The sequence below is a fragment of the Marmota flaviventris genome, chromosome 2, assembly GCF_047511675.1.
Source record: "Marmota flaviventris isolate mMarFla1 chromosome 2, mMarFla1.hap1, whole genome shotgun sequence".
Taxonomy (NCBI): domain Eukaryota; kingdom Metazoa; phylum Chordata; class Mammalia; order Rodentia; family Sciuridae; genus Marmota; species Marmota flaviventris.
The window spans coordinates 5,677,222-5,699,226 of NC_092499.1; the positions used below are offsets into that span (position 1 = coordinate 5,677,222).

A 22,005-nucleotide genomic window follows, 5' to 3' on the forward strand; every position below is an offset into this window, starting at 1 on the left:
ACAAGAACACTGTCTATATGACTCTTTTTGTATAATCTAATTATGAAAGTAAAATAAAAATCTATGAACAAAAGATAAAAACCAAACACACTCTATATTTCCTACCATCTGTGTGCAGCATCCTCCAAACAGAAAGATTGATTCAGATTTCATTAAGAAACAAACAAAAAAATGATCTCCTCAGAAGAAAGAAGTAACAGGAGAATGTGATATGGCACAGTGCTTAATTTAGCTTAGCCAATCTCCTCTGCAGGCTACTTCAAGGAGATAACAATAAAAAGATTGGGACATTCTGTCCACTGACCCATAATTTCTATCTCCAATTTACATGTCACTTAGATATTTATTAATTTAGGGTAATATTTGCTTACTTTTCTTCTTAGAAAGCTTCAAACATGGACAGAACTCGGGGCAATCACTGTTCCTTAGTGCATACACCATTGTTAGTCAACAAAGCTATCCACCTGCTCCATCTGTCATCCACTCCAGCGCGCACTGGCATTCCCGCTTGCTACTGCTTTAGCCACGAACAATGTTTCACCTCTTCATTTTTATTCACTTATACGTTTGTTTTCATACTACCATTGATATTTTTTGGATGACATTTTCAAAGCTCATGGACAAGACCACGAACCAGCCCTTGGGTATTCCTGTCCCCATCTATGGCATCACACTGAATATGGGCAAGGACTAGATCCTGTGTGAGTGGTGTCCAGTGCTTCACATGGAACATCCACAGCACAGCCTCCCCTGTCTTCTGCATCTCAGGACTGGCCCTCTTTCCCAGCATGCACATCTACTCTTCTTTATGGAATTACCAATCCACTTAAAGCTGGGTCAAGTGGAGGCACCCCCAGTCCCAGCTACTCAGGAGGCTGACGGAGAAGATTCCTTGAGACCAGGAGTTTGAGATCACCTAGGGCAACATAACCTTGTGAGATCCCAGAGGGCAGAGGTTGAAGAGGGGGAGAGAGACCAAGAAGGAGACACATGCAAATCACAAAAAGAGCAAGCTCTTTGATGTCCCTAGAAGTCAATCACATTATATTTACAAAAACCTAAAATCTTTCATTAATGAAACTTAGGCTTCTTTTATACATTAAAGTAAGATTTCATATTAACATGTGAAATATTAATCACTGGCATAAACCAAGACAACCACCAAATATGACCCATGCTGATGTCTCTGTTCGGAGCCTGCTGAGGCAAGAGCTCACCACCATAGGGATCACCCTTGAATCAGCACAGGTACATCCACTCCAAGGAGCACAGAGCAGAGCTGAAGACTGAAAACACTGAGACATTCTGTCAACTGATCCCCAGGCCTCCCTCTAATTACCTAGTCTCCCAGGTTATTTGTGATGATATTTATTTTTCTCTTAACAAATCAAACACTAAATGTATAAATATCTCAGATCAAACAGTATTATGTATTCCCTTTCCATTACTATATTTAGTCAAAGACAATATACACAGGAGGAGGAAGTACATTTGTTCCATTATCATTCATTCCACTTTATGATTAATATTATTTTACTTATTATATAGTTTAACAATGAACATGGTTACCACCTTTATGCATCATATGTTCGCTTATGTGGCCACTGATACCATTGATTCCTTGTAATAACATCATGATGAATTCATCAACACAACAGCCTAACACAAGATCCTTGTATGTTCCTGGCAACACTTTTTGGGATGGGTCACATGGAGGGAACAGACTGTCGACTCACCTTGGTCAACATGTTCCGAACACACAGAGAGAGCTGCAGAGCTCCTGCCCCAGAGAGAGTGCTAAAGTCAACTGGAGCATGTCCATCCTGGAAAGTAGAAAACAGAGGAGGGGATAAAACCGGGGCATCCTCCCCAGACCCCTGCTCTGTGCAGAATCTATCATCTAGCCAGTCACACGTGCAAAATCATTCCTTAAAAGGTCGGCATTTCATTTTCTCTTAAGAAAGCGAACAACTTTGAAATTGCCATTGCCACAAGAGTACCTTATAATTCATTCTGTGTTAAGCACAAAAACCAAGCCCATAACTTCGTGCCCAGCATCTCCCTATGGGACCCCTCTGAATGGGGAATGGACAAGAGTCCTTGGCATTGGACCTCAGAGTTTCAGACACATGTAGTCATCATGCTTGACTCACACACCACCAGTCGTCATCATCGGTCCAGGAAGGGGCCATTTGTTCTTGACTTATTTCTAGATGATTTGTTGATTAATTCAGAAATTCACTAATAATAATTTTAAAGCACTATGATCCACAAAACCCATGAGGAATCCTAATATCCCTAACTTGCACATGAAATCATTCTCTGGTCAATATCTCCTTTACTGGGCGGGGGCTCTAGTTCAGTGGTAGAGTGCTTGCCTTGCAGGTGTGAGGCCCGGGGTTCGATCCTCAGAACCACATAAAAATAATTAAACAAATAAAGATAGTTTGTCCATCTACAACTAAAAAAAAAAATTTTAAAAAGTATCTCCTTTACTAAAAATCCTCACTTTTCATAAATGAATTAATAAATAGAGTACTCTGTGTGCACCCTGTGCTTGTCATTGGACCCTAGCGGGCCCTCTCCATATGGCACAGCTTTAATGCTACAGTGAACATCCTTAAGCCAACACAAGGGCACCATGACTCACATCAGTCTCCAAACCCATGAAGGATGCACGAACCATCCCGAGGGAGTTCCTTCCAATGTGTACATCAGAGCTGTAATCAGTGATTTTGAGTACATCATTCCCTTTCTCTCAAGAAAATGAACAACCTCAAACTTGCCACTGACCCAGAACACAAACCCTGCCTGTAATTCACACTGTATCATCATCAGCCAAAGAGCTGCCACTCAAGTGCCATTCATTTCTTATTGCCTTTCATGTTTCCAATGTACATTAATCATTCTTCTGGCCTCATCAGAAAATTCTGTACTTCAGCAATGCTTCATCTATTTTATGTCGACTTATTTATCTATTTGTTCACTGATTCTTTCATTGATCAATAATAATGGTAGAAAGACAGTGTGTGAAAACAAAGACAAGATTGTCTTTATGTTGGGCCTCAGAGTGTCATACATACATTTTTAATCTTTGACTCACACTAGCATGTCTTGTTGGCCTGGGGAAGGCCCACAATTTCTTCATTCATTTCTGAATTATTTAATTGATTAATTCAGTAATTACAATTTTAAAACACTATGAATGACAAAGGTCCAAGAAGAGACTTAAGATCCCAAATACTCAACTAGGATCATTCCCATTATACTACATCCCTCTCACTCATTACCCTTAGTGTTTCTGATATACATTAATCAATAATACCTCATATGAATCCCTTATTTGCCACTAGGCAACAATTTGCCTTTATTTATTATATTTCACGCTTTTAAATAATCAGTGTTTTCAATCTCCATAGTTTCAGTTACTCAGGATGGCAATGATCCAAGAATATTTAATTAAAAATTTCAGGAAAAAAAAAAATCATGTTTTAAATAACTTTTATTCCAGTATATGTGATAACAGCTCTATTTTATCATCAGTTATTGTGGACCACTAACTGCTCTTAATTTATAATTCAACTATTTTAAGTACATGCATACAGGGAAAAACATAAGTGTGTGTAGGGTTCAGGGCTGTATCCAGTCTTGGCATTCACTGGGGGTCCTGAAACACATCCCAGATGAACCAGGAGAACTACTGTGTCCTTAAATAAGTCCCTAAATCAGGGGTAAGAACATCAGCTACACAGTGCTCTCCAGGTTCCTAACATAACATGCAACCCAAGCAGAGCCCTTCAGCCCGGGGAGGGGTGCATTCTGAGGAGTGTGAATGAGAGCAAGTGCTTTTTAAATGAGGACATTCTGTACCCTGGTCCTTGTTTTTTACCTCACATTTAGCCACTCACTGAGGTAATCAGTAATTTGAAATATACATTCCATATGAAAACGAACAATTTTGCACATACTCCTGACAGAAAATGAACCTTGTCTATAACGTACTCTCTCTAAATTATCGTTTGCCAAAAAGGTGAGCACTCGTGGGGCTCTCCTTAAACTGGACTTGGGGTTCACATTACTTTAACAGTTTTCTGGAATCATCCATGTTTTAGTTCATTCACGTCTATTTATTTATATTTATTGATGGGTCGTTTCATAGGTATAAGCATGACAGTTTGAAGACACATGGCCACAGGTACGAGACCAAGGCTCCGTGAACCCTGACACCTGCCTAAGGATCCCACCCACAGGAGGGGATGCGTTTTCCACTCTGACCTGAGCTCCAGGCACCTCTTCCACACATATGACGTATATGGCCCCTGCAGTCATCACTGGCCTAGACTGCCATCTTCCACCACTGTTACCTGACTTCTTTCATGATTCATTTGATTATATTTGGTAATGAAAATTTGAGAATATAAATTAAAAATTTTTAAATGCTACCATTCAGAAGAGTTAGGAACGTCTTTTTGTATTAGAAGAGGCTTTATAACCCTGATCTGCACACAAAGAAGTACTCTCCTATTATTATGTCCTTTGTGTGTATTATCCTGTTTTGTGGCTACATTCATTAATACAAAGCTTCAATATCCATAGATGTCACAAGAAACAATTGTGTTCTTTAACTACTTCAATCTCTTTTTCTGAAAAAAGTAAGATTTTATTTATGTAGAATTAAAGCAGGCAAAGAGTTGAAAAATAAGCAAATAGAGGATTTTCTTTTTCTTTTTCGAATTTATATTTATATGGGGCTTAAAAGAGCAACTTAATTTAATTTCTAAAATTTTTATTTGTACAAGTTAATTATCACAATTAAAAGCCTTCTGTAATCCTGAATCTCACCCCTGAACAGAATCAATTGCAAATATTTCTCTGTGTTTTTAGGTATTGTTTCTATTTCTAAAACATATGTTTCCCAGGGCTGGGGTTGTGGCTTACAGGTAGAGTGCTCGCCTAGCATGCATAAGGCACTGGGCTCTATCATCAGCACATAGAAAATAAAGATGTTGTGTCCACCTAAAACTAAAAAGTAAATATTAAAAGAAAACAGAATATGTTTCCTGTACCTGCCAAACTCATTTTCTTCTTGTCCTTCCAGGTTTTGCTTTCAATTTTGAACACTATCGATTACCTGGGTCCTAATGTAGACATTTCTCTATGAGAAGATTGATACTAAATGCTTTTATCTCCTACCAAACTCCAAATCAAAATATCACACTTTTAATAATACATTCATAATCGTAGGATGAAGAAAGACCCTGACCTGAGGGAGAGAACTTTAACCATTACTCACACGAATCCCAGCACTCTTAAGCAACCACAGCTAGTGACCAGGGAAGAATGTAAGTCACCTCAGTGCCTCATTCCAAGAGTCAAAAGGAAGCTCTGTGTGCACTGATGTCTATGTTCTTCATTTCATTCATGCAGTCATTCAGCTGTTTATTACTATTTCATTTGTGCTGTGTGTGTTTGTGTGTATGCATATGTATGTGTATATTTTGTGCTTCTGTATGAACACATACGCGTGCATGCACATACATCTTACAAAAGGAATATCTCCATCTTGAGCCTGACCCAGAATAAGAAAACTGACTCTTATTTACTGTCTATACAATTCTTACCTAAAATGGTAACATTGTTTCTAAATAGCCATAAAGTGTTATACATTTTAAACAATATTTCTATTTTAACTTCAATATCTGCACATATAACCAATATTTCCTGCCTCAATGTAAATGTTCATAAAGAATACATCACCTCTTTTCTAAGAATTTATTACATTAGCTTAATGACACATTAATAATGAACCTATTGCCATAAATGCAATGACATCATGTGTATACATCCCTGATTTTTTTCTAGAGTCAATTCCAATAGAGAAAATGGACTAATTCTGCAGTGTGTTGGACCTCAGAGTTTCAGACACATATTATTCATAGTCTGTAACACAAATTGTCATCATTGTTATCACTGGTCCCTGACTGGATTTCTGCATTTGTTCTGATGTTCTGATCAATAAAAAGGTTATAACATTAATAATAACAAAACTGCATGGTTTACAAAAACCAAAAAGATCTTTGGACATCAGTCTAAGAAACAATTATCAACATAAGAGTAAAATTAAACAGAATAACTTAATGTTTAATCTGATACTAATAATTAGGTCATGGTAAATATTTTATTCACTTAAAACTTTTTAAGTTTTTAATTGAGAGATAAGATTCCTTCAGTGGATGAATGGATAAAAAAATGTGGCATGTATACACAACAGAATTTTACTCAGCAATAAAAGAGAATAAAATCATGACATATGCAGGCAAATGGATGGCGTTGGAGAAGATAATGCTAAGTGAAGTTAGCCAATACCCAAAAAAAAACAAATGCCGAATGTTTTCTCTGATATAAGGAGGCTGACTTATAGTGGGGTGGGACGGGGAACATGGGAGGAATAGATGAATTCTAGATGGGGCAGAGGGGAGGGAGGGAAAGGGAGGAGGCAGGGGATTAGCAAGGATGGTGGAATGTGATGGACATCATTATCCAAAATACATGTATGAAGACACGAATTCGGTGTCAACCTACTTTATAAACAAACAGAGATATGAAAAATTGTGGTATATATGTGTAATAAGAATTGTGATGCAAAAAAACACACAAGTACATGTATAAAGACATGAATTGGTGTGAACATACTTTATATAAAGATATAAAAAATTGTGCTCTATATGTGTAATAAGAATTGTAATACATTGCACTGTCGTGTATTTAAAAAAATAAAATCCATAATAAAAAAAGAAAAAAAAAGACATATGTATTCCTCATGTATAACATTGTACAATCTATACAGATTGTACAATGACTAAATCTAGCTAATCAATATATGCATTACCTCATATATTTATGAATTTTGAGGTGAGAACATAGAACGTCTCCTTTCATATATTTTAAAAATATAATATATATTATTAACAACAGCATAATATTGTGTAACATACCTTTTGAATTTATTTTCCTTATTGAATTAACTTAATAGTATTTCATTTACCATGAACACACTCAAATGAGTAAAGCTAAGAAAGAACTTTGGCAAAAACTCACCTTAAGTCTTTCTTAACTCAAAGGAAGCATGACATTTTTGGTCACAAGAGAAGCTTCAATCAGGTGACTGCGTCACTTCCAAAGAGTACAGAGCAGGGGACATGATGAAAACCTTCTCTCCATTGTCCATGTTATCTACTATAAATGAGAAATTTAGACATTGATTAATCTATTGTAATTAGATTTCTTTTCCTCTTAATAAAATCTCAAATTTGCCAAGAGTAATGATTAGCTATTACTTATCATGAGAATTTTCATCTGCATATTATATCTGTGTTGACAATCATTTAGCTAACTATATATTTTATTAATAAACAATGCTTGACCATCTTCATCTTTCTTAATTTACATCTTTAATGATACATTCTTGATCACTTACATTATTTTCAAACCTCATGAACACAAGGATCAAAAATAAGACCCTCCAACACTGATATCGAAAGATAAAAGATCAGAAATGAAGAAGGGACCTCAGAGTTTCAGACACCAGGTGCTCATCGCAAGTCACTCACATGCAACCGGATGTCATGATTGGTCCAGTGCTAAGCCCCCTTTCAACTAAAACTAATAGAAATTGATTTGTTGGACAATTCATCGATAAATATACATGAATAACAAAACACAAGAGTACTATCATTCACCTATTAATTAGCCAATAATATTTATGAGAGCCTATGATTCAAAACACGCAAACCAAGGCAAGAACAAAGACCAAGACCCACACTGACCTCCAGATCTGCTGGAGAGTCACCCATGGAGCACCTGGCCACGGAGGAGTTCCAAACCAGCTCAAGAGGGTCCACTGGGGACAAGCGCACAGCAGAACCAAGCAAAGAAAAGCAAACAAACAACACACTGAGACATTCTCTCCACTGACCCTTGCTTTTCACTCTTCATTGAGAAACTCACTCATGTGGCCTCTACATGTTAACTGAAAGGGGTATTGTTTTAGCTCTCAGCAAAAGTAGCTAATTCAAAATGGCCCCAGACCACAGCAGGAACCCTGCAGGGTCCCTGCACTCACTGTGTCCTCTAAGCCACGAAGGCTTGGCCATGGAACACCAGCACAGATTGGACTTGTGTGCTGACACCATGTGTTCCCTGACCCACCACTGAGTTCTGTCATTAAACAATGCCTCAGTGCGCCATTGTCTGGCATTTTCTCATCTAACTATAGTTGTAGGATTTGCAAGTATAACCACACAGGGGAAGACCAAGATCCTTCCATGTTCCTGCCTGTGTCCTGAGGATGGTGCCTACCAAAAGCACTTCGATTCCTCTCATGTTGGACATCATGTCCAGACACGCTTTCTCCCTCATATGTGGCTCATGTGACACCAGCCAAGAGCACAAGGTCATGTCTTGGTCTCTTCATGGATCATTCATTTGCTCCTTTGTTTTGATTAGGTAATTAATTAATGTATAAGAATAAAATGAAACATGATGTCCAGAACCTAAGCTGCTGGACAAATCCAACATCTGTCTGTAGAATCCTCTGTCAAACATACAGCATCTCTCAATATTCAACCTCCGTGTGGCTCATGATCAATTAATAACTGCAAGGTTCCTCATCATATTCATTATTTTGGCCATGGTTAGTTTTTATTTGTTTAAGAATTTTAAGGATGCTATGATACCTCTATACCATCCCCCAGAGAAGGAAAAACACCTTGGCTATCACTCACAGTGGTCACCTCCTTAACACAGTGACAGCACAGAATGTCTCCATACAGCAGGGTCCTCATACCAGTCAGGGACAGCCACTGTAAAGCACCAAGCAGACAAGATCACACTAAGCCAGGGACACCCTCTCCACTGATGGATGCATCCCATCCTTCACTCACATCCTTCGCTTGGCTTCCATCAATTACGGCAATATTTGTTTTTCTCAAAATAGGATAAACTCTAACTTGCAAAAGATCAAGAACAATGCCCAAGTATAATTTTTCACTGTGTATACCTTCCTGACCCCAGAGGAAATACCCTTCATGTACTTTACCAGTGGACAATGCTGCAGCCCCTTAATATGTTTATTCTGCCAGCATTAATCAGGTTATAAGAATACACATGAAATACATGGAGAGAAAGATCCATGCATCCTACCATCACCTGACATTGCACATAGGATCCATTCCATAGCAGGTATGAACAAGGGTCTGCTTCTGTTGGACCTCTGATTTGTTTATTGGTCCAAATAAAATAATAGCATAAAACACTTGAAAATAAAGATCTTATCTGTTGTGGGATAGCCCTCAAGGGCACTTGACCACTGAGCCAAATCTCCAGCCCTATTTTGTATTTTATACAAAATAGCTGCTCAGTACCTCACTTTTGCTGAGGCTGGTTTTGCACTTATGAACCTCCTGCCTCAGCCTCCTGAGCTTCTGGTATTGCAATTGTGTGCTATCGTGCTGGCTCTAGACACTTTCATAGTACATGAGTCACATACCAACAGTGACCTACTGAGTTAATCATTGATTCACTAATAATGCATGAAATCCTTCTTATTCCCAGAAAGCCCACAGATAGCCCTGGTGGTGGTCATCTGTATAGGTACCATCTTACCACTCTACTTCTCCAACCACCACCCTCAGCTTTGTACACATGTATTTTGGTATACTACTTCCCATTCATCTGATCGTTGGCCTTGGGTGTGCCTAATGTATTACAGTTCACATTTTCTACAACTTAAGCAAAGACCCTTCAATGATCCAGCAGAACCACCCAAAGAACTCTAGCTATGACTCACACTGGTCCCAAGTCCTGACGCAGAGATGCAGCCCATGGTTTGGCGACCAGGGAGGTATGGCTCCATCCCCTCGAAAGCATCCATGCTGAGGAGTAGAGAGCAGAGCAGATGGCAAGAGTGAGACGTCCACCCACCCACCTTCGCTGATCCCATTCCCTTTGGGGTTGGACCTCAGAGTTCCAGAAACGTATTATTCATGATCGGAGATTCATACGCCGGCAGTGATCATCAGAAGTCCAAGGAAAGACCCGCCTCATTCAGCCAACACCATTCATCTCTACATTTAGTGTCTGCACGAGTAGATCCAACTTGACCATTTGAGCTGTGTACTAATTTTTATTCCAGTTGTACAAATTAATGGGAAGCACTATGGAAACGTGACCCACGTATGCAGTGGCAAGTACTAAATGAGGAGCTTCACACTGGCATCACGGGAAACGTTCTTCAGACTCTTTGATGAGTGTGGAATAACTGCACACAGGTCTATGCACAGTGTGCTATCTCAGAGCACATCTCTTCCTACCAAGGTCACTAACATTACCATCATTACTTTCTTTTTGCTCGGGGGGCGGGGGGGTTCCAGGGACTGAACTCAGGGGCACTTGGCCATGGAGTCACATCCCCAGCCCTTTTTTTTTTTGTATTTTATTTAGAGACAGAGTCTCACCAAGTTGCTTAGCACCTCGCTTTTGCCGAAGCTGGCTTTGAACTCATGATCCTCTTGCCTCAGCCTCCCAAGCAGCTAGGATTACAGGCGTGCACCACCGGGCCTGGCCATTACTACTTTAAATTTGGAAACTTTGTGCACAGCTCTTATAATTGTTCATAAAACATATAACAGGTTTATTGAACTACAGTCACTGTTAATCTGTTAGTTCACTCATAATGTTCCTCAAGGACTGTGATTCACAAACACCCAACAAGGGCATAACTCTGCATGATAAAGATCTAGCAAGATCCTCACCACAATATACATCTATCACTACTCATTCACACTTTTTTATATCTGGTTTACTTCTTATCAAGATTCATCTTACTCCAAAATTTAAAAGGACTACACTAAGCTTCATGTGGTGGTGCCACACACATTTCAAACATACAAGGAGTTCCCCTAAGCACACCACCCAAACCAAGACAGGAACAAGGACCAAGACCCACACTGACCTCCAGATCTGCTGGAGAGTCACCCATGGAGCACCTGGCCATGGAGGAGTTCCAAACCAGCTTAAGAGGGTCCACTGGGGACAAGCGCACAGCAGAACCAAGCAAAGAAAAGCAAACAAACAACACACTGAGACATTCTCTCCACTGACCCTTGCTTTTCACTCTTCATTGAGAAACTCACTCATGTGGCCTCTACATGTTAACTGAAAGGGTATTGTTTTAGCTCTCAGCAAAAGTAGCTAACTCAAAATGGCCCCAGACCACAGCAGGAACCCTGCAGGGTCCCTGCACTCACTGTGTCCTCTAAGCCACGAAGGCTTGGCCATGGAACACCAGCACAGATTGGACTTGTGTGCTGACACCATGTGCTCCCTGACCCACCACTGAGTTCTGTCATTAAACAATGCCTCAGTGCGCCATTGTCTGGCATTTTCTCATCTAACTATAGTTGTAGGATTTGCAAGTGTAACCACACAGGGGAAGACCAAGATCCTTCCATGTTCCTGCCTGTGTCCTGAGGATGGTGCCTACCAAAAGCACTTCTATTCCTCTCATGTTGGACATCATGTCCAGACACGCTTCCTCCCTCATATGTGGCTTATGTGACACCAGCCAAGAGCACAAGGTCATGTCTTGGTCTCTTCATGGATCATTCATTTGCTCCTTTGTTTTGATTAGGTAATTAATTAATGTATAAGAATAAAATGAAACATGATGTCCAGAACCTAAGCTGCTGGACAAATCCAACATCTGTCTGTAGAATCCTCTGTCAAACATACAGCATCTCTCAATATTCAACCTCCGTGTGGCTCATGATCAATTAATAAATGTAAAGTTCCTCATCATATTCATTATTGGGGCTATGGTTAGTTTTTATGGGTTTAAAATTTTTTAGAAAAGAAACATTAAATCTCACTAAGCTTCATCTATATTATTTGCCAGGAAGAAGCATCTGTGACATCCTGAGCTTTCTGCTCATGTATAGCTGGCTGGTGTAACATTATACATTGTATACTTCATGTGGGAACATTTTACCTTCTTGGGTTATATTTAATTTTTTAAAAGTAGCAATACTTCTTTAAAAAAAAAAAAGCAGATAAAACTGGAACATCAGCTATTACTCACGTAATCCAAACTCCATGACAACATGATGGCAGCATTAATGGGCTCAAAATCATCCAGTCTGCGGAACAGAGAACAAAGCAGACCATTGATACAGGACACCTGTCCCCTGACCCTGGCTTTTCATATTCCCTGTACTTGTTCTACTAGGAATTCATTATCTGGAGGATATTTGTATCATTTTTTTTGTACAAAAATGAATAACCAGAAATATTGTTTGTCCCGGATGCTGAGTAATACCTATCAATCACACTGTGTACAACACTCTTAGCCAAGGAAGGCACAGCAGTGTGACATTTACTTACATTGCTGTCAATAGTTGTAATACGTAACAATGACTGGTCAGGCCTCTTATAATAGTATTTCCATTATACAGATTTTTCATTGATCCAAATATAATTATAGACTAAAAATCAATGAATACATTGACCAAAAATAAATATATTCTATATCACTAATGCCTGTTTAATAACATTATTTCAAGAAGAGAAAGCCAGACATGCGTTCATATTCTATGACTCATACGCCACCACTAGTCATCATCCTCTGTTTGCCCAAAGAGTTCTAATTTGTCTATTGATTAATCCATTCATTGCCTATTGATTAATTCATTAATGGAATAATTATAATTATAGAACCTTGATTCACAAAACCCACAGAAGAGCCACATTATTCCTAGTCTATTATGGAATCATTCCAGTGTTAGTATCTTGGAATTAATCCATTAATAACCCTCAATTTTTCATAGACACAGTATCAATACTTCATAGGGCACGTATACCTATCAAAACTACACCATCTATTTTTTATCGTATTTCACATTTTTTTATAATTCAGGAAGTACTCAAGAAAACCATCCAAACCAAGACACGAACACTCCTATGACTCACAGTGGTCAGCAGCTTCTTCCAACCATGGACATGGAAGACCCTTCTGTCCACAGGTCGTATCCATTCTAGGGAGCAGAGGGCAGAGAAGATGACAACAAATTGAGAGGCGCCCTAGAGTCCACCTGTCACAGTGAGACCCTTAAGCAATCAGATCTGGTCAGAGTTGGAGAAGAACCTCAGATTCAAAGGCAGTCACTGTCCTCACTCGTACAGCTCCCAGGATCATCATTGTCCCACAGCGGCTGCTCGCTCACTCCGACCACCTCCTTTTCTGGATCATTATTCATGCATTAATTGAATGATCATAAGCCCTGTGCAAGTCACCCCGTCCCAAAGAGAAAGACTAACCACAACTCACACTGGGCTGTAGCTCCTCTCAACAGGGTGCTCATGGCTCCTGACCATGGAGCCGTCCGCCTGTCCACAGGCCAGGTCCGTTCTGAGAAGCAGAGGGCAGAGAAGATGACAACAATCGGAGAAGTGCCCCACTTTTAATCTGTCACAGGGAGACATTTAGACAAACACCCTTGGTGGGAGATAGGGAAGGACCTCAGATCCAGAGGTCCTCACCCATACACCTCCAGCAGTCATCCTTGATCTGTCTGACCATGGCTACTTTCTGATTCATTAATTTATACTCGACTGACACAAGCCTTATGCAAGCCAACCCATCTCAAACAGGAAGATTGACCAGGACTCACACTGATCGGCCGCTCCCCTCAGGAGGGTCCTAAGGGCACCAGACCACGGAGCCATCCTCCTGTCCACAGGCCAGGTCCAATCTGAGGAGCAGAGGGCAGAGAAGGTGGCAACTAATGGAGATGCGCCCCCCCCCTTGGCATCTCTCACACTTTAATGCGATCATTGTACATTGCACTTAGTGAAGGAACTCAGATCCAGAGGCAAGTCACAGTCCTCACTCAGACACCTCCAGCAGTCATCATCGACTCACTATGGGTCTTCAATCTGTCCAACCATTGCTACTTTCTAAGTTATTCATTCATTAATTGATAAATTATAAGCCTTTGATTCACTAAGTCTGAAATGCCTGGTTGTTTTACTCTGTATGTGTAATCATTCAACATTGACACCTCTGTGTCATATGCATAATCAAGGCAATGCTTCATGTCCCTCCTGTTATCTATGGGAGGTACAGAAGGTCACATTTGTGCCTATGCTGTACACTTCCTGTGAATCAGTACATGGTCTTAAGCCTGCTACCCATCCGAAGTAGGAACGCTAGTTATGACTCACACAGGTCTGCAGCTCCTCCTCAGAAGGGCGCTAACAGCACCTGACCATGGGCCAGCCCTCTTGTCCAAAGGCAATGTCCACTCTGAGAAGAAGAGAGCAGAGATGTTGACAACAAATGGGGTGTGCTCACTGTTCATTCTTGATTTGTGCCAATTCATTAATTTGAACTTGCCATTGACCCAGAACACTGTCTATAATTAGGTCTACACCACCATTAGTCAAAAGGAGACATGCACACACCAGTTATTTCTCTTTGAACTGCACTATGATCTGTATGTGTTGATATGTTTCCTGCTTTACCACAAAGTTTCGGAACTGTACAATGTGGAACATATGAACACAAAGTTGTGATTCCTCTTTGGGGCCCCGCCTTTCACTTGGCCCTTGCTCGGTGTTATACTGCACAGGGAAGTAGGACATTCACTGTTCTTCTCTGGAGAAAACCAACATTACAGAACTTGATTATTGGCTGTAGATGTCATTCCTGTCCAGAGAAGGACAAGGGTGGAGACAGTTATATTCCTTGATAGATGTCTGTATATTTACTGTGTTCATGGTTTTAATTACTTACCCATGTACAGGACTGGTGGGAATGCGAGACCATCTTCATCATATTTTATCTGTACACTAATTCTTTCTTTGGGTCATTCCAAAAAGTGAGCCTTTAACTTTCCTGATATCAGTCTATGGGGGCGCTTTAAACAGAGGTGTAGACTACACCCACTTTTTTATTGGACCTCAGAGGTTCACACACACTCATCCTGTGACTCAGGATTACATCCCTTTTTCTTTATTCTCGTGTGTATTTGCTAATTGATCAACTTACTGATGTAAGTTTTAAAACTAGGTTTCACAAAAACCTGAGAGGCAGGGCAATGAGTGTCCTGCATGTCTGAGGGATCACTCGGCGTATCCATGTATTTTTTCCATGAACTTTCATCACATGGGGATTCATAAATCTCATTAATTCCACCTTAATTGTTGTCCATGGTTGGCCTTTTGGATTATGTTTCACATTTTTAATGACACAGTGACCACCTCATGGCAAAACTCTCAGAAGGATGTGAGCCTTCCTCACAGTGGTCCTCTGCCCTCAGCCTCGAGGGAACACGGAGCTCGCTCCATGGAGGAACTCACAAATGAGGGGGCGTGTGTCCTTCTTGAGGACAATGAGACAAAGAACATGAGTAAGAGGCTGAGGTGGTCCCTAAGGAGTCCTTATTGTCCTCCTTTGTGCCGACAGTCAGGTATCGACTGTTTCATAATATAAACATGGATACACACACAGAAACATGTTTGGGTGTGTTGGATGCACACCTATAACAAAACTTGATGCTGCCTACCCGTGTCACTGCCTAATGGTCCTTAGGAAAAGAAGTGACATCTTCAGTCCACTGATTGCTTGACGTGTTTCAATGTGTTGTTTATATTCACGTTATTCCATGCCTCACCACAGACATTCATGGCTAGACAAGGTCTCATGCACTTATTTATTGTTTGACACACCTAGTTATTTATTGTTCACCAATGAATTAATCTGCATAGGTGAAAGCATGGAACAGAACAAGGGCATCCCTAAGGATAGGACCTTGCTGGGTCTGGCTCAGATGTCCAGACACGGTACCTGTTATCCGTGACTCAGGTGCCACCAGCTGCCCTCGCTGGACGAAGGTTGGGCCTTCCTCCGTCCTACCTAAACTGGTTTATTGATGACTCTGTGATTTTGCCAATAATAATTAAATACGTGTGAATCACAAACACTCAAAGACCACATAAGATCCATCTGTGTGCCCACCACCTGTCTTGGGAACCGTTTGCCTGATGGATCAGGCCTCTGATTGATCCCCTTGTCACAAAAACCAGTAGATGTGCTTCACTCCAGCCCAGAGTGGACCGAGTGCCTCAGCACAGAGAGGCAGCCTGGGCACCCAGAGTGTGGTCAGTGCTGGGGGTAGTTCAGCAGTGCACGTGCTGAGCAACTGACCCCAGATGGAGGTGCTCCCTCATCGAGCCCTCTAGGTGCATATGAATTTGAGGTGATACCTATTAAGTTTTCTCTCAAGAAAATGAAGAATATCAAAATTTCCACTGACCCATAGACAATTTGAATTGTCTAAATCATCCTCATTCAAAGAAGTAAGACACTTTTTTTAATAGACTATTTTTAATTTTTAAGAATAAAAAATTCTTTTTAATAAAATTTGGTATTTTTCTTTTTTAATATTTATTTATTTTTTTAGTTGTAGTTGGACATAATATCTTTATTTTATTTATTTATGTAGTGCTGAGGATCGAACCCAGGGCCTCACATGTGCTAGGCGAGCACTCTACCACTGAGCCACAATCCCAGCCCAAAATTCGGTATTTTCAATATATTTTAGTATTTTTATTGCCTCGCCACGGTTACGGAGTAGACACTTCTTATCTTCGCTTATTTACATTTCTCCAATGATTGTAACGTTGTTATCATTTATGACAGTAGAACACAACTATAGAAAAAGCAATCCAAGAAAATGGTCCCTTTACATTGCTAGAATCTGTACATAAGATCACTCCAACCCAAACGGATATACTTTGTTTTGTTATTATCGGGTCTCACTGAATGGAGCACGCAGTAGTCACTCACTGCATAGAACTCATACCCCAGGGTCATCGTCATTACCCTGTCTTGGGTCAATTTCTCTACACTCTCATCTACTTTTGTTAACTAATTAACTTATAATTCTCTAGTAATAATAAAATAAATAGCCACTGATCATAAAAACTGCACAGGAGATCCTTAATATTTTTCTAGACAATCACATTCATCGACTACTCTTCCTTCATTATTCATCCTCACTGTGACAAGAAAAAAAAAAAAAAGATCAATGGATCAACGCCATGTTCCATTTCAACGCCATATGTATCACGGGGCAACAGCTGCCCTCTCTGATTAGCCTTACTTTCTGGGATAGCACACTCGATATCCCGGACAAAACACCAGACAATGATGAGCACACTGGCCATTATCCACACTGGTCTCCACGGTCCGACACCCAGAGGTGACCGCACAGCCTCGTCCTACCCACCTGGCTCTGCCCATCCTGAGAAGGACAGAGTCGATGACCAAGACTGATCTGCACAATCCCCCTTTTGTTTAGTGAGCGATTAAGTTTATATGACTTTGGGTTCATATTTGTTATTTTTCCATAAGAAAATGAAAAATATCAAAATTGCCGTAGGCCCAGAATAAAAACTGAGCGTACTATCTATATCATCCTTGGTCAGAGATAAGACACGTGATCCACCGACATTCCCTCGAGGACCTTAGGTTTCAGCTTACATTAACAGTATTAGAGGGGTACTAAGAGTAGGCACTCTCCACCCTCCACGCCCTCTCTCATTTACTGTGCATGCGATTCTGCCATGGGGGCCACAAATGACACTAGGATCAAAATCCACGAAAATAATTCTTTCATACTTCTAAAATCTTTCTCATGTGAGAGTATCGGTCTAGTCAGGGTTTCTTTTTCCATTTTTAATTGACAAATAATTATATATATTTCCAGGATACAATGTGCTGTTTTGACATATGTTTTCACTGTGGAATGGTTAAATCAAGCTAATGAAACACATCTATCAATTCATAGCCTTGTCATTTTTGTACATATTTGTACATTTTTGTAAATATTCTTGTATTTAAAAATCTAGTCTTTGAGCCGTTTTGAGACAGTGCTACCCATTGTTAACAACCACTCTCACCAGGATGGGCGAGGCTCCTCTAAACCTCTGCCTCTCTGAATGATGCTTGGTATGCTTTGATCTGCCCCCTTCTCCCACCACACCCCAGCCTCGGGCAGCTACTACTCTGTGTCTGACTTCGCATCACGTAGGACTCGCCTGCCGCCCCTTCCCATCAATGGTCCACGTGCCCCATGCATTTTATTCCCATCTACAATTCTTCATTGATTAATCCATTAATATTGCTTTTTAAAAATCCTATGAGAAATAAAAAGATCCTAGGAGACAAAAACTCCAAGGGACAAAGAGAAAACAAGAAAGAAAGACCTGACACCCACATGTAGCTACAGATTCACTGTCAACATGGGCATATCAAGACACGGTCCTCAGTGTTTCACGGATGCATTAAATATGATGATTCAAGTGTCCACAGAAATGTCTCCAGAATCCATGGCCCCACTTCAATCATCCTGATCGCCAGAAAAATGATTCATCAACACAACGTTTCATGTTAATCCCACCTTTTTTTTTTGGACAACAATTGTTCTTTTTACTTTAAATATACTTCTTTTATTAACTTTGAATGTTCCAAACAAAATAAACAAACTTCCCAAAGATGGTAACTGACGACCACATGTTGATCTTTATGCTCCCGCACCCAGGGTCTGCCACAGAGGTCACAGTCAGGGCCAGATGCTTTGATCAGTCGGGGTGTGTCCACTCTAGAGAGAAAGAGCAGATGACAACATGACTGAGATGTTCCCTCCACTGATCTCACACCCACAAGTCATTATTCAGTCACTTAGGCGATACCTAATTTGGCTTGATATACATTTCACATTCCATTAAGAAAAAACAATGTGAAACTTCCATCAGTGCAGAACTAGAACACCGGCATTATCCGCATTATCTACATCATCGGAAGCCAGAACCATTTTTCCTTACCGGATTGTTATCCCTATTAATTAGTATTTTCTCTCACCTCACCTACTCCTGATAATTAGATAATGCTACAGTGTCTTCATTTTTACTTATTTTAATTGTGCATTGATTTTTTTCATTTTTAAAATATTCTGACCGAAAATTCTATACATTGAAACTGTGAAACATATTTTAATTTTACACTGATTCTCTTATTGATCCATTTATTACGAAAGTATCAAAAGTCACCAAAAAAGAAGATCCTTATGAAATCCTAAGTCCGTCTATAGAGTCATTACCTCTACATTTTTTTAAAATGACACTGGGTTTTACTAAGTTGAGCAGGCTGGCCTTGAAATCCTCAATGCAAATGATCTTTCTCCCTCAGCCTCCCAAGTACCTGGGGCTACAGGTGCTTGTCACCCTGTCTAGCTCGTTTCTGCGTCCTTAATGATTCATTTATCTATAATCTAATAACAATAAAGTAAACATGTGTGACTGAAAAATATACACAATTCCAAAAACCCTTGAAGATCCTTAGACATCCTCAATATCTGTTTATAGAATCATTCACTTCATTTTATATTCTCCTTAATCATTCTCAAAGTTGTAAATATCAACAACTAACATGTTTCTTGCCCTGTCTATATTTATCACTGGGTTATAGATAGCTTTTTCTTTAATTATTTTTTGGTACTTCTTAATTATTACAGCGAACGCCATGAGCAAACCAGCAAAACATAGTGAGAACATCACCCATGACTCACCTTGCTGCCCAAACTCCTACCCAGATAGGCAACCTTTGAACCCACGATGGAGGCAGAATGCGCAACACAGCCCAGGGGTCTCTTCCGGGAAACGAAAAGCAGAACAAAAGCAAAATTGACACCTTATCTCTACTGGTCCATGCAGGTCACCTGTCAATCATTAATGATTTAGGTATTTAATATTCGGAATTAATACGTGTTAATTTTTCTTTTAGAAAAATCAACAATATCAATCTTGACACAAATAAAACAAGAACATTAAAATACATATGTATGTGCACACATATATGTGTGCATATATTTGTGTATGTATATTTTTCTACGTCTTCCTTATCCCATGGCATAACACCCTTTATTCATTTCTTTACAGACCTCACTGTTTTCAACGTACATTATTCCTTTCTCTCATCTCATGTGATTTATATCAGACAACATTTTGCTCATTCGTATTTATTCATTCCGGTTTGCCTATTCTCTCACTGATCTACTTGTAATGAAACCTAAGTCCATGAACACAAAATCAAAACCATGGTTCTTTTGTATTCCCCACATTTGCCAACAGGAAGGAATAAGCAGTGGCCAGAGGCAACACTGCTCTGGCTTCAGTCCCCAGTGCAGCGGTCATCCCTGGCTCATGTGCCACAGTCATCACCACTGATCCTGGTTAGGCCTGTCTTCATTCTTATATATACCTCCTTATGACTGAATTCATTAATTCTCTAATAATAATAAAAGCACAGAAAAATAACGGGCTGGAGCCTTGATTAATGCTATAGTTTTCTGTAGACTAACTTCCTACACTTATAGGTACTTTTGCTATTAATGCTTCTACATGGATTTGTTCATGTAATACATCATGTAAATTTTTACTGCCACATACATATCACAAATATATATATCATCATGTCAGGGACGGCTTTCAAAGAAGACATTTCACACCTTTTAAATACAGAGGAAACACCTCAACAGCAGCCTGGGCTAGCAGGATGAGTCTGGGGCTAGGACTCACACTGTCATCATGTGCCACACGGAGGCATCTGTAAGCCCACGTGCACATCCATCCTGAGGAACACAAAGCAAAAATGTGACTGACTGCCGAGCTAGGGCCACCCTGGCCAGTCTTTCCAGCTCAGGCCCTTAGATGCATGTTCATTTATATAATTGGAAAATACTTCACATATTTGCTTATCTTAGTTTATTAATTCTTCATTGCCCTATTTGTACTAATCATAATGATTATTACTTGTACAGTTTATATGATCATTAGCTAAAGTACCATTCTTAAACGATGCCTTTCTTAATAGACTTGAGCATTTCTAATTTACTTGTATTAATGGGCTCTCTTCCTTCCACACATTTTCATAATTGGATGATACTTTACCTATTTATTTATTCACATTCATTTGTTGATACTTTTAATATATCCAACTATAATACCGGAATTAAAATCCGTGAACGCAAAGATCAAGAACACAATACTCGCATCTTACAACCTCTCTGCAGGATCACTTCCTACTGAGGTAGCATGCTAGATTGCCTTTGTTTGGAACTTCCAGTTCCTCACATGGTGTTTATCAGCCATGCATCATGAATGGTGCTGGGCCAAGAATCATTAGGGTCCAGGTGGAGCACCACACAGTATTTCATATGAATACATAACTATCATCAGAGACAATTGGCTTTCTTTGACAATATTAAACCCATTATATTAATACATGGAATGCCTTCTTGAAAAACATTCAAAAAGCTATTTTCCTGAAAAACATTAAAAAAACTATTATCACTACTCACATTTCTATCAGTTCCCCAATAAGACAGGCAACTTCAGAAATCCATCAATCAAATAGAGTGCATCTGTTCTAGAAAGAAGAGAAAAGCAGGGATCAAACATTGACATGCTTTTTACACTGATCCTTCACTCTGCATTTCAGAGAGATATATATATGGGTTTTGATTTGGAGTAACACATTTCACATTTCCTTAGACCCTAAAAAAACTAGTTAACTAATCTTCAGAAATTCAGAATAAGAAGAGTAGCTCTTTGTTTTATCATCTGTATCAGCTTTAGATACAGGAGAAATACTAAAAGAATGTATAATTAATATATTTACATTTTCCATAAAAATTGGTGGCACATTTTACATGTCCACAGACTATAAAAATGCTATCATGCTTCACTTATTCATATGTATTTATTTACACTTAATTATTGATATTTTCATTAGAACTTTACAGCATCCATTCTAGAAAAAGACTCCATCCTATACCTTTCCTCCCAATTGGACCTCTGTGATTCATATTTATCAATAGTGGCACATGG

At 39.6% G+C, this 22,005-nt stretch overlaps 1 long non-coding RNA gene and 5 other non-coding genes across 11 annotated transcripts in view; all 6 read right to left on the reverse strand.

The window, feature by feature from the left end:
• Positions 1 to 2,106: 2,106 nt before the first annotated feature.
• LOC114101668 (small nucleolar RNA SNORD113/SNORD114 family) lies at positions 2,107 to 2,180 on the reverse strand. The gene has a single exon (XR_003584381.1). It is a non-coding gene; the product is annotated as a small nucleolar RNA SNORD113/SNORD114 family (small nucleolar RNA).
• Positions 2,181 to 5,903: 3,723 nt separating this feature from the next.
• Positions 5,904 to 5,978, reverse strand: LOC114101654 (small nucleolar RNA SNORD113/SNORD114 family). Its single transcript, XR_003584371.1, has one exon. It is a non-coding gene; the product is annotated as a small nucleolar RNA SNORD113/SNORD114 family (small nucleolar RNA).
• Positions 5,979 to 7,562: 1,584 nt separating this feature from the next.
• LOC114101652 (small nucleolar RNA SNORD113/SNORD114 family) lies at positions 7,563 to 7,637 on the reverse strand. Its single transcript, XR_003584369.1, has one exon. It is a non-coding gene; the product is annotated as a small nucleolar RNA SNORD113/SNORD114 family (small nucleolar RNA).
• A 2,374-nt stretch (positions 7,638 to 10,011) lies between these two features.
• LOC114082025 (small nucleolar RNA SNORD113/SNORD114 family) lies at positions 10,012 to 10,086 on the reverse strand. The gene has a single exon (XR_003580896.2). It is a non-coding gene; the product is annotated as a small nucleolar RNA SNORD113/SNORD114 family (small nucleolar RNA).
• Positions 10,087 to 12,611: 2,525 nt separating this feature from the next.
• On the reverse strand, positions 12,612 to 12,683 carry LOC114101662 (small nucleolar RNA SNORD113/SNORD114 family). The gene has a single exon (XR_003584377.1). It is a non-coding gene; the product is annotated as a small nucleolar RNA SNORD113/SNORD114 family (small nucleolar RNA).
• A 5,887-nt stretch (positions 12,684 to 18,570) lies between these two features.
• The window catches only part of LOC139704654 (uncharacterized), a 35,071-nt gene continuing 31,636 nt past the window's right edge, over positions 18,571 to 22,005 (reverse strand). For 4 of the 6 annotated variants that reach the window (XR_011706511.1, XR_011706513.1, XR_011706512.1 and 1 more), the window contains 4 exons: positions 21,477 to 21,544; positions 20,625 to 20,747; positions 19,686 to 19,835; positions 18,571 to 18,719 (listed from right to left, as the gene is read on the reverse strand). This is a non-coding gene — a long non-coding RNA (uncharacterized lncRNA). The remainder of the gene's footprint in view (positions 18,720 to 19,685; positions 19,836 to 20,624; positions 20,748 to 21,476; positions 21,545 to 22,005) is intronic. The other 2 variants (XR_011706514.1, XR_011706510.1) reach the window with 2 other exon arrangements.